Source organism: Octopus sinensis, linkage group LG19 (assembly GCF_006345805.1).
Source record: "Octopus sinensis linkage group LG19, ASM634580v1, whole genome shotgun sequence".
NCBI classification, from domain to species: Eukaryota; Metazoa; Mollusca; class Cephalopoda; order Octopoda; family Octopodidae; genus Octopus; species Octopus sinensis.
The window spans coordinates 9,313,763-9,328,438 of NC_043015.1; positions in this window are offsets into that span (position 1 = coordinate 9,313,763).

Here is a 14,676-nt window from a genome sequence, read left to right on the forward strand (position 1 = left end):
AGATAGATAGATAGATAGATAGATAGATAGATAGATAGATAGAAAGATGCATACATACATAGACAGAGTGAATGTTACGAAGCGGGTATCATTTAAGCATGATATTTTAATCCTTGTTATGTTTTATGTTTAATAGTAGGGAACAGCCACGGACTATTCAAATTAAAATAATTCAAACGTATTTCATGCGATCGACAAATCCTGGTTTCTTTGCTTTGGTTTAAGAAAACATTACAAAATGCATGTAGCGTATATGAAACACAACGAATAAGGTGAATTATGCACAATAAATAAGGATAATTACACACATCGATTCAGGATAATTATATATGTACAAATTTTAGGTTTTTTAGTCAATTATACGGAATATTTAATCTAAAGAGAAATCTCGCATTATGGTTAAATATGCATCCATTTTGTTTATCTCGTTAAGAAACTATGCAACGTTGTACACGGTGTTGCACGTTGTACGTGGTGTGAGCATAAAGGAACGATTTGTTTGTTTATGTTGTATTAGATTTGATGTTGGAGGCGCAATGGCCCGGTGGTTAGGGCAGCGGACTCGCGGTCATAGGATCGCGGTTTCGATTCCCAGACCGGGCATTGTGTGTGTTTATTGAGCGAAAACACCTAAAGCTCCACGAGGCTCCGGCAGGGGATGGTGGTGATCCCTGCTGTACACTTTCACCACATCTTTCTCTCACTCTTACTTCCTGTTTCTGTTGTACCTGTATTTCAAAGGGCCGGCCTTGTCACTCTCTGTGTCACGCTGAATATCCCCGAGAACTACGTTAAGGGTACACGTGTCTGTGAAGTGCTCAGCCACTTACAGGTTAATTTCTCGAGCAGGCTGTTCCGTTGATTCGTATCAACTGGAACCCTCGTTGTCGTAACCGCCGGAGTGCTTCCATCCATCAGATTTGGTAGAGTATGCTTTTGAATGAAAGGAATTAGAGAGAGACATTTAGAAACCTGAAAGGGCTATACATTAGGTTATGTGTGTGTGTGTGTGTGTGTGTGTGTGTGTGTGTGTGTGTGTGTGTGTGTTTGCATGTGTGTTTGTATATAAGACCGTATTAAATAAAATGAGACAACAGATATATATGAGAAAACAATATATCAGGCTATATAAGAGGCGCAGGAGTGGCTGTGTGGTAAGTAGCTTGCTAACCAACCACATGGTTCCGGGTTCAGTCCCACTGCGTGGCATCTTGGGCAAGTGTCTTCTGCTATTGCCCCGGGCCGACAAATGCCTTGTGAGTGGATTTGGTAGACGGAAACTGAAAGAAGCCTGTCGTATATATGTATATATATATATGTGTATGTGTGTGTATATGTGTGTGTGTCTGTGTTTGTCCCCCTAGCATTGCTTGACAACCGTTGCTGGTGTGTTTACGTCCCCGTCACTTAGCGGTTCGGCAAAAGAGACCGATAGAATAAGTACTGGGCTTACAAAGAATAAGTCCGGGGTTGATTTGCTCGACTAAAGCCGGTGCTCCACCATGGCCGCAGTCAAATGACTGAAACAAGTAAAAGAGTAAAGAGAGAGAGTATATTTAAAGAAAATGTCAGTCTTACAGGTGTGTCAGGTATATTAGGAATATTCCACCATCAGGGACGATGCGAGATGGTTAAGGAGCCGGAAATAGAAGAGTTCAATACAAAGAGTTATTTTTGAAAAGGAAAGTAATAAGGGAATAAAAGCGCATAAAAATTTAAAATATGTATATATAAAAATTAAAAATTGTATAATACAGAAGCATTTTCGAACTTCATTTTCTACAAATATATATATATATATATATATATTATATATATATATACATTTATATATACATAAATATATATACATCTGTACATATACATACATATATATATATATATATATATATATAAATAGAGAGAGAGAGAGACAGTGAGTGAGAGAAATACAACAGTAGCAGGACAATTGGATATCGAACTAAAAAACATATATGTGACCATGCTAAATATATTTTCTCCAATGTTGGCCATAAATTACCCCACTTAGACACTTGCTTGTACACCAGTTTTTAGAATGTAGGACAGAAAATACAAGATACTCAAACAAATCTATTAATGGGAGATGCATTAGATACACCTCATAGACATACACACATAATCACAGAAACACACAGTCACACATATGTATAGATATACACATCCACAGATTGAGAGACTATGAGAGAGAAAAAGCGAGAAACTGATAGAATGATAGATAGATAAATAGATAGATAGATAGATAGATAGATAGATAGATAGATAGATAGATAGATAGATAGATAGATAGATAGATAGATAGATAGATGATAGATGAATTCATTACGTTATTTCTTTATAAGAGTTTCTCGAGAGGGAAACGAAAAAAACATTTATTTTTCTTTAAACTAATGGCTATTTGTAAGTACGGCACGGGTAATGGATACTGAGAGTAAAAGTTGGATTTGATTTTATTCTAGGTGTGTTTCATTTGACGAGATTTGGCATTCAATTAGCACAGTTCCTGTGGCCTTTATAGCTTTTACTTTCTGCTGGGTTTTGACAATTTAATTCTTAAGAGCACTTCATTGTTCTATATAGTCTGCGAGTGATTTCAACTTACTAAGCATTATCTTGTTCATTTAACCGTGTTGTGGCGAATAATCACGAATCTATGTTTAACACTTTAGCTGTTTTTCACACAAGTAACATAATTCTAATATTATCCGAAGTTGATTCCGGCAGCAGACTATATCAGCTTAGTTGTGGTCAACTGCCAAGACCACTATATGCCATTCTTGTAATATTCGATGAAGTAAACTTTAATCTAATTCTGATTATGATGGCTAGATGGACTCTGAAAGAAAATTGCCGAAGAATGTGTATATGAACTTAACCGCAAGAGTGCATTAACGTATAAGAGTCATATCTCTATACAAGTCAAGTTACCTATGTATGCTAAAGTCAAGAAAACTTATTTTCAACTACGCATAGGCACACATACATACACACATGTTACTATATAAGGCGGTGCTGCAGCTTGGTCACAGTCACATGACTTAAACAAGTAAAATACTATATATATATATATATATATATATATATATATATATGTCTGTATATATATATATATATATATGTCTGTATATATATATATATATATATAGGTATATATATGTATATATATATATATATATATATATATAAGTATATATATATATATTATATATATATATATATATATATACATTTATATATATATATATGTATGTATATATATATATATATATATATATATATATGCATTTATATGTTTATGTATATGTTTATGCGTATATATATATATAGGTATATATATGTATATGTATATGTATATATATATGTATATGTAGTAATACTAAGCAATTAAGGGTTTAGCAACGAATTGCCTCACCACACACCGAATTTAGAAATAGCAGTCAAAGAGTTATAGCTATTCTTTCTACTAAAAGGGAGATCTCAGTAAAAACACAGCACTTGAATGGCAAACACAGACAGGTAAGAGAGAATGAAATGACGGCAATCTATCATACAATTTTAAGTCACCTACGGACGTACGTTTCGAAATTAAGTTTTAGGAAAGCATAAGAATTAGATAATTATATCTTACCCAACTTCTTTTCTCATCAGCGTAGGACACTACAATTATGAATAATTGTATATTAAATTTCGCGATACTAGAAGGCATCATCTCAACTCAGTATCAGAGCGAGCTAAAAGCCGTTACCAGTATCACCAAATTCAAAGTGTGAATGAAAGTTTGTGTCACCAGCCCCCTCCCACCCGCGTGTAGCCAAGACAAGATGCTGCGGTCATTTACTGGGATGAAATATGGTTATCAGTAACAATATAGGGTGAAATTAATTAATTTGGAATAATTATTACTTACACCAAGTAGATTTCGGCATGTAAAAGCCTCATGCGAGGAAAAGTTAAGTAATACTAAGCAATTAAGGGTTTAGCAACGAATTGCCTCACCACACACCGAATTTAGAAATAGCAGTCAAAGAGTTATAGCTATTCTTTCTACTAAAAGGGAGATCTCAGTAAAAACACAGCACTTGAATGGCAAACACAGACAGGTAAGAGAGAATGAAATGACGGCAATCTATCATACAATTTTAAGTCACCTACGGACGTACGTTTCGAAATTAAGTTTTAGGAAAGCATAAGAATTAGATAATTATATCTTACCCAACTTCTTTTCTCATCAGCGTAGGACACTACAATTATGAATAATTGTATATTAAATTTCGCGATACTAGAAGGCATCATCTCAACTCAGTATCAGAGCGAGCTAAAAGCCGTTACCAGTATCACCAAATTCAAAGTGTGAATGAAAGTTTGTGTCACCAGCCCCCTCCCACCCGCGTGTAGCCAAGACAAGATGCTGCGGTCATTTACTGGGATGAAATATGGTTATCAGTAACAATATAGGGTGAAATTAATTATTTGGAATAATTATTACTTACACCAAGTAGATTTCGGCATGTAAAAGCCTCATGCGAGGAAAAGTTAAGTAATACTAAGCAATTAAGGGTTTAGCAACGAATTGCCTCACCACACACCGAATTTAGAAATAGCAGTCAAAGAGTTATAGCTATTCTTTCTACTAAAAGGGAGATCTCAGTAAAAACACAGCACTTGAATGGCAAACACAGACAGGTAAGAGAGAATTAAATGACGGCAATCTATCATACAAGTTTAAGTCACCTACGGACGTACGTTATATGTATATATATATATATATATATATATATATATATTATATATATATATATATATATATATATATATATATATATATATATATAATATATATATATATATATAATATATATATATATATGTATGTATGTGTGTGTGTGTGTTTGTGTGTGTGTATACCTATATTCTATTGTGAGTGTATTTTGTTAGGCAACCATAATATACTGCAAAGTATATTAATCTTTTTTTTAATTAATACTTTGCTCTACTTTGTCACCAGTGTTTATTATGTCGCGTGTTGCATTCATGTCTATCGCGTTTGAAAATGATTTCTATTGAAATTACACCCACCACAAAATTTCTTATATTACGTAGTCGATACGTAAACTACAATAATGAGATATAAACAATGAGATGTAGCCTAATGTAAACAACAATAATGAGATGAGAGATGAACAAAGGCGATGAGTATATGTTACAGAGAGACCAAAAAAATATTGTGTAAATTTTGCGGTAAAAAAAAAATTCGGGGTGAAAAACAAATGTCTGACCGTGTGCCGCGTACACACATTTCCTCTACAGTTTCCATGGGAGGTAAAAATCTTTGAAATATCGTTTCTACGAAATATGGTTTCGCCAGTTTTGATCGGAAATTTCTCTAACGTATTATGATTAATCTGCAATATCAATTTCTGAGATTACTGATACACTGAAAACTGTAGCCAAGGAAATTCAACAGAAATGCACGCGAGTTTGTGGAAAAGTTCAACACAAAGCGTCCACTGTAATGACACTATCTCTCATCTTAGACAAATATCTTTATTGTGTACGTCGTCATCTGGCACCACTAAAATAGCGTCTGCCATGACTTCCCAAATTCTGCTAATCTTGCTAGCATAAACATCCTATCCAGGCGTCATTGCCTAGCATAGAGAAAATTGTGAAGTTTTAGGTTCAATATTCAAATTTTATTCCTGACGTGGTTAAAGATTTCATGCTTACCTTATGGTGACCATCACTGATGATATCCACACTCTTTGCATATATGCAGCTTCAGTGCACATCATATCTTCGGCCTGCCTCACCATCTGTGTATCGGAAGTTAGCTAAATACATTCAACACCCTTACGCACCTCATAATCTCTAAAACTATAATTAGTCTGCAAAGTTCCAAGGAGAGTGAACACACTCTCTCCCGCACCACTATATATTCTCCGGGCCTAATCCAACTTTGTTTATTTCTCTTTCAAGTAAGAGTGAAGCACTAGTGCTATTCTACAAAAGTGTACTGACGGACAACTTTTAATTTTTAGGACATACATTTCATAAAAAATGTTCGACTCAGCCACGTTTCTTTTATACACTACAGGGATTTGCAGAGAATTGAAGAGATGGGTCTATTCCGTCGCTCGTACCTATAGATTTGCATTGTAACTGCCTTGCTATATTTTATCCCCTGTGAATCACACTTCCTATCGTTCCATTAACATTTTATATGTCTGCCCGCCGTAATATGTATGATCATCCCCTACCTTAGCATGTGTAGTTTCATGTAGATGGTGACAGTTCGTCATTGCCCGTGACTATGTTTACGTGCGGTACGGAGGCTGGCAAAATCGCTACGAATGTGTAGAAATTAAAATTTCAACTATGTTTACGACTTTAGAAAATTCAACGTGAAAGACACAATATGATTTTTTTGCGCTAGTGTGCAGACTAAAGGGTATGTATGAGGCAACAGAATGTAGTTTAATTGATTTAATCACCGACATTTTATTTCACTAAAAATAATTGCTCCCACCACCACCTTCCATAGGTCTGTCTAAAAGTAATCCACCCTCACGTCACCTTGAAGTTGCCTGCAATCAATAAATTTATTGTCACCACTCATATCTATGAATGGAGATTTTAACTTCTCTCCTAATTTTTAGTGATTTTTCAACTGGCAGATAAGCAAAGTTGTTTAAGTAGTCGAGAAATGCTTTTTTGTCATATTGTACTGCTGAATATTCCTTTATTTGAAAGTTCTCGAATTCGAGTCCGCATTCCATTTCATTGTATTCTCAGTCTAGGCTCTTAGGATCATTAGAGCAATATACATGAAATATTAGTCATCGTAGCTGCATTGTAAATTCATTCAATCCAATCGTTTGCGTTATTAGTAGATGTAAATGCTACTGATCCGATCCTTGCTTTTAATAACGATCATTCAATTGAGATCATTTTCCTGCAAGCATCGGGTTAACATGTAGCTGTAATCTAGCACTTTTTAAGAGTTCAACAACGCTAGGCCTTTTTAAGAGGTCATCGTCAAACAATAATTATGCATCATTTTCAAGATATACAGAATTATCTTATTATAGAAAAAAGGAGGCAATTAAGGAAGAATTAAAATATTTGGTATGAAAGATATTTTTATTAAATCTACACAGATAAGGAAATTATTTTCTTCTCAAGCGCAGGATGATGATGATAATAATAATAATAATAATAATAATAATAATAATAACAATAATAATATAGCATGAACAAAATAAATTATGTATATTTTGCAGGAAAAAAAAACTGTCGGCGGACAGCAAATAGATTCGAACCCACGTCCCCGTGTTTACACGTCAAGTACTTTACATTAAACCAAACTGCTCAGCAACAAATTTTAGGAGATATTAATCTAGGTTTATAAGACGCTATAGTACGTTAAATTTAACCTACGTCAAAAGTCAACAAAGTTTGCTTTCGAAGCGTTGAAGTGTATTGGAAGATAAAAGACTCCCTTCGGTCATCAATGACCATGGGATTGCACCTAGAAAGTTACCCTCCTAGACACAAGTCCGGGCAAGGTTGTTTATGGAAGGCCAGCAGTCGCACATGCATACCAGCCTCCCCTCTCCACGCCACCAGTGTTATCCAAGGGAAAGACAAAGGTCGATACAGCTTGGTACCAGGGACGTCGCAACTCATTTCTACAGCTGAGTGAACTGGAGCAACGTGAAATAAAGTGCCTTGCTCGAGAACACAACACGCAGCCCGGTCCGGGATTCGAGCTCACAACCTCACGATCGTAAGCTCGATGCTCTAACCACTGAGCCATGCGCCTTCATTGGAAGATACAGATAAGGAAATAATTTTATTCTCAATGCTAATAATATAGCATGAACAGAGTAAACTATCCATATTTTGCAGAAAAAAATATGTCGGCGGCCGAGCATCAGACACGAACTCACTCGTCATTGTATTAAATATTTTCGCATATTATGAAAAAATTTACTACGTTAGGAAAAAATCATATCTTAATGTTATTAAACATGCAGGAGGTTTTGTTTATTTCCCAATTTATTTCCCTGGAAAATATTCTAAGATATAATTTAATACAGTGAGTAATCTTAATTGTATATGGATTGGATATATGTTAGATGTTTTTTGTGCGTAGCCTTAAATTATATTTTCTAGAGAGTTTTGTTTTCTGATATTCGCGGAATTTTATAGCGATATTTAAAAAAATCATAATGAATTCAGCTTATATAACAGAAATATATCGTAAATATTTACTTCTTTCGATATTCATGAAAATATATTTTCTTCAATGGTAATATAGTTAAATTTTTCTATCTGTTCTTTAATTCACTGATTCCAAAATGAATTATCACAGTGCAATAGGTTATCTTTATTTCTGATTTTCTAATTAATCTTATATATCCCGGAAGAATAAAACAGGGTTATGCTCTTTAGTCTATCAATATTGATACAATGCTTCCAAAATATAAAATAATCACTTGATTATTTTTAACTGCAATGTTTCTATTATATTACGTTGCAATTGTTTAAGCATTTCAGTGTCATACTAATGTAAATGGTACTAATTATTATTTTCTGATTTATCACTTTGTGATGAAATATTGTTTCGTGATTATATTAACCTTCCATGAGAGTATTATAGTTAACTATAATAAACATCGAGAAAATAAATCGAACACTGCATAGTTTCTTCGGCAAAGTGGTATATCATACGTACACATATAATTACATACAGACGAGCTGACAGAAACGTTAGCCCGCCGGGCGAAATGCGTAACCGTATTTCATCTGCCGTTACGTTCTGAGTTCAAACTCCGCCGAGGTCGACTTTGCCTTTCATCCTTTCGGGGTCGATAAATTAAGTACCTGTTACGCACTGGAGTCGATATAATCGACTTAATCCGTTTGTCTGTCCTTGTTTGTCCCATCTGTGTTTAGCCCCTTGTGGGTAGTAATGCAATATATATACTTATACTTATATATCTGTGTGTATGTGTACGCATATATATATAAATATATATAAGAAATATTGAATTTCTAAATCTCTCGTAGAGACATGTACGGTGGTGGGGCGATAGAATGGTTGTATACTGTCAATCTAACAAGAACGTGACAGTAGGGGGTACACCACCGTTGTATAGCTCTAGGAGGCATCGAACGCCTCCTGACAGCTCCGACACATTTTTTCCCTGTGTCCTTATATACATATACGAAGGGGAGACAAACACCCCTGGTCGTCGGAACTGCATCTAGGGACACCGTGTTTCAGGATCATTGTCCTTCAGGGAAAAAATGTGTCGAAGCTGTCAGGAGGCGTTCGATGCCTCCTAGGGCTATACAACGGTGGTGTACCCCCTACTGTCACGTTCTTGTTAGATTGACAGTATACAACCATTCTATCGCCCCACCACCGTACATGTCTCTACGAGAGATTTAGAATTTCAATATTTCTTATTGAATAAACTTCACTGAGTTTACATATATACAGATACGAAGTCTAGGCAAATATCAACAGCCGACCGGTGTCTGCTACTTTAGGCCGATGAAGGACAATGATCCCGAAAAACGGTGTCCCTAGATGCAGTTCCGACGGCCGGGGGTGTTTGTCTCCCCTTCGTATATGTATATAAGGACACAGGAAAAAATGTGTCGAAGCTGTCAGGAGGCGTTCGATGCCTCCTAGGGCTATACAACGGTGGTGTACCCCCTACTGTCACGTTCTTGTTAGATTGACAGTATACAACCATTCTATATATATATATATACTTGCTAACGTAACCGGTAATTCCCGGGAAAGCAGGGCTTATCCGTTGGTTCCATTCTCATAAATGTTTCGCTAATCCAGCAACAAAAATACAAATAGTTTTGTGCATTTACAGAGAATACTGAACTTTCTTACACAGGACCGTGTTTTTAGGAAAACCCAGTAAGTTATGAATACCCACGTTGTGAAGTCACTTATTTAATAACATGTAATAATTACCCGATAGTAAGAGCTCAAGTAAAGTACCTCCAGAAAGGGGCTTTAGTGCGTTCTCAGAGTATATAGAACTTAGGGGAATGTTAATAAGATGCATATAATAAATTCGTAAATCAAGTAACGTAATAACAGGCTAATCAGTTATGAGGTAATGACAAGTCAAATGAAATAACTCTGAAAAGGGCTTTTGTGCGTTCCAAGAGAATATGAACTTCAGCGGTGCCGGTGCTCGTATGATCGTGAGTAAATCAGTAACCGAAATAAGTGGATCTATTGTTTAGGAAAATATTGTTTACTTGTTGAAGCGTTGTACGGGACAGATTACGAAAATAACTCTAACAGTGTAAATACTAAGAAATAAAGATACTCAATTCAATCTATACGAAATACTTTTGCCTTGGCTATTTTAAGGAGCCTTCTAGGAGCGAATGGGTTATAAGCTTTGGGTGTTTAAAATGAAATATGTTACGTATATGTCGTAGATATAAGGATACCTTCAAGGGGCCATATTAGCGACGTTTTCAACAAACTAAGTAAGTCACTAGGTTTCCAGACATGAGTTTCCAGGCATGATTTTCCAGGCATGATTTTCCAGACATGAGTTTCATAAAATGCTAACCCACGAAGAGACACACCCACAGAGAATTTTCAACATATGTAGTAGATATGTGTATATACATACATATATATATATATACATATGTGCGTGTGTGTGTAAACGTGCCTATAATTTTCGTGTTGTTCACGGAAATATATCCTATGTTCCATTGAAAATGCTTGTCCAATTATTATTCCATGTTATTATGTACTTGATTGTCATAAGGAAAACAACTAACAGAGGGAAGAACATTGAAAAAGGACAAATTGGATATTTAGCGTGACAAATTTGATTTCAAAGCCTTGAAACAACTAAAATATCTAACGTAAATTAGTAACTACATAGATTAAGCTTCAAGTTAAAATGATATTTGTTCTTCATGGGCCTTGATAGTTATAACAGTTTGGATGCTGGGAAAGTGAAGTTTATGTTTTTTGCGACACTAATGGAAAATAATACATCATCGATCAGACTAACATGCATTTTATTGCTGTATTTGTTTATCTCTGATCTGCCTTTAGTGACCGATATAAATACATTATGGTGGTCTTGATCATTAAATAACTTCTTAAGTCATATCATAACTAGAATTGAAATAACTAATTACGTTTTCCAAAAAAGATCAAAAGATCCAAGGTGGATTTCATTGTTATTTGTCCGAGGTTTGCCCAAAATGTAGCACCTTCCCTGCTAATTTGTCTGAGATAAATCACTGACAAGACAGGCATATATTAATGATGTCGCCAGTATGAACATTTCAGACGTTAAGAAATTGGAACGTCGTTCATATTAACTAGATTTGCCTGCCAGTTACTATAAACTGAAATTCAATAACCAAAGTGTCGGTACTATCTATAATTGAGATGTATTCTGAATAAATCATTAGTACTTCACTCGTAATTTACTTATGATCCAAGTATTGCAAATAATGTAGATGTATTCTTTCTATGAAACTTAAAAAATGGTCCCAGAAGATGGTAATGTTAAAATCAGATATCCGAAGTCGTGGTCCTCCATTATTTTCACCAATGCTAATGCAAAAGACAATCATTTATATGTATCAGGTCATCCCATAAGTAACGACTGAACTCCTATGTTTTCAGTTTGTAAACACTTTAACATTGTTTCATAATGTGTGATGATATCAACTTCTATTTATATATATTTAGAGATATTTAAAATAAATTTATTTCATTCTGCAGGATAATCTAACCGAAAATTCTCTAATTATATCTCTTTAATCATGGAAGTAACTAAGGAACATTTGAGGCCCATAAGGATTTATGTTTTTTTAAAAAGGAACTCTACGGCTGAAACGACCCGAAATATTCACTCAGCTTATGGAGAAGAGAGCCTGCATGAACGAATTTTCAGAAGATCGTTTGTAAAATTCAGAAGTGGAGAGTTCAGTCCTGAAGATGAGGCCGCACTGGAAGTGCAAAAGTGTCTGACAGAACTTGAAAAAGATCATGCATTTTCAGTTGAAAAGTTGATAAGAAAGCTTCGTTAAAGGCATACAACAGCTCACCTCAAACTGCACCACTTAGAAAAGATCAAAAACTCAGCGAATATCTGATTCCTGATTTATATAAGTCAACCGCAAATCTCGAGTGGCCATCTGAACTTCTCTTCATTCTCATGAAATCATCTCGCACTCTTGTGACAGACTGATGACTGGCGATGAAAAATCAGCCTCTTATCAAAATGCTAAGCATCGTAAACATTCGTTTCATGAAGAGGAGAAGGTGCAAAAACAATTGAAAATGTAATTCCATGCGAAGAATGTTCTTCTCACTGTTTGGTGAGATTGCAAAGGAGTTATGCACTTTGATTACTACCAACTAATGCAACAATCAACGATCAAATCAACTATCAGCAATTAGTTTTTCAAAGCTGCTTGATAAACATTATATTTTAATGATAATAATGGTAAGAGGTATGATGATGTCTTCTTTGATAACAATAATGGCAATGGTGGAGGTGGGACAGTTTGCAGCTGGAGTGGGAAGTTTAGTTGATGACAGCCACTCGGGCACATGACATTACATTATTCTAACACTAGCAAAGGAATAAAACCCTAAAATCCAATAGAATTCGAATTAATAACGCGAAAAAAATAAAACACGTACAGCTACACATTTTATTCGGCTCACAAATAAACTTCCACGAACAATAATTTAAAACGCATATTCAAGTGCAGAAAGTCACATGAAAGAATAATTGATTCTCTTTCGGCCTGAGTACTAGACTGGTATTTTAATTTAGTAGTTGTGTACGATGAAAGATGAAATGAACCCAGATGCTTTTATAAATACGGATGTAAAGAGCCAGAATCAATACAGCAAGGCAATTTGTTCAATACGCGACCCACTCTGTCAGTCGACTAGTCTAAACAACCGAAATAATGACAATAAAGTGACTGATAATTTTCGAGGTAAAAATAATATTAAGATTCTAAGGATACTTAAGTGCGAAACTTAAGAATAAATCAATACATTTTAATTAGTTTGAATGATTATGAGAAAATAAAGGGTAGCCAATTACGGATTAGTAAAGAGCTTCTAAGTGGATGTTGTGTCGGCATATAAAAAAGACGATACTGGATATATATATATATATATATATATATATATATATATATATATATATATATATATATATATATATATATATATATATATATATATGCATTTATATACATATATAAATGTTTATATATATATGTATATATATATACATACATATATGTATATGTATATATTTTATACACACACACACACATATATATATATATGCATGCAGATATATGCATATATATACATTTATTTATATATATATATATATATATATATATATATATACATAAAACATACATACAAACATAGTCACGCATATTTGTTCCTTTATACTTGTGTATTTGTATGTATGAATATATATATATATATATATATATAATATATATATGTGTGTATGTTTGTGTGTGCGTGGATGTGTGTGTGTCTGTATGCTTGGATGCTTGGGCTTGTATGTCTAGAGATTAGTAAACAAAACAATTTGGATGTCTATGAGTATTTTTAATTGAGTCGGTATGTGTGTACAGGCATATTTTAAATGGTTTAAATATAGTCAATTGATTTAGGATATGTTCATCTGTAAGACGTTAATTGGTCGTTCGATATCTCTGCATGACAAAGCGAAATAATGCCAAGTTCAGCACCTTCAGGCAGGGCCGAAACATGTCCATATAAATAATTAATTTTTCCCTATTTCTGGTGTAGTCTATTTATTGCATGAAGCACCAAATTTTGTCATAAATTGTACATTTTATATCCGTTGATATTGCGCTTCAGCAACATCGATGCATATAAAGCGCTTTCGAAACTTGCTCCTCATAACTCATATACTTTAATTACTGTTGCCTCATGAAGATATATATTAATACAGTTTTCTCTAGTTTCGATCAGTCCTCTTTTGTACAATGAACGGTATAACAAATACCACATATTCATCCGTAGCTAAAACATTCAACATTTAATATCAGTCTATTTAATTCCAGTTATCTACAAAAAGACATATTGTATTTTACTAGCATTTCGCCTCTTGAATGGTCGTAATATTCTGAATCGACGTTAAGTACTTATATATATAACAGCAGCTTAAATTTCGGGAAGAATCAATACAGTACGATATGAAAATTTTCCACATTACAATTACAAAGAAGTTTCAACGATTAATGATAGAAATATAGGATCTTTTCTGTTTGTACGGCAGTTTCTAACATAATTTCTCGGTAACTAATCAATTTTAAACTTCGTATACTGGTAGAGTGTGTTTATAAAACATGTTTTTCTCTTGGCTTTATTAAGAACATTCTTTAGTTTGTAAGAAATTTGTTTCTTTTCCTTCAATTTCTGCAATTTCAACCAATCACTGACGTCTATTGAGTTAAAAAGCATTCTGTGCTGTATGGATCTGTCCCTCGTTTAAAAAAACAGATTGGGCTCATTTACATTTGTGAAGACAAAAGATACCCTTCCCCCACCACCAACCCTAGCACTAA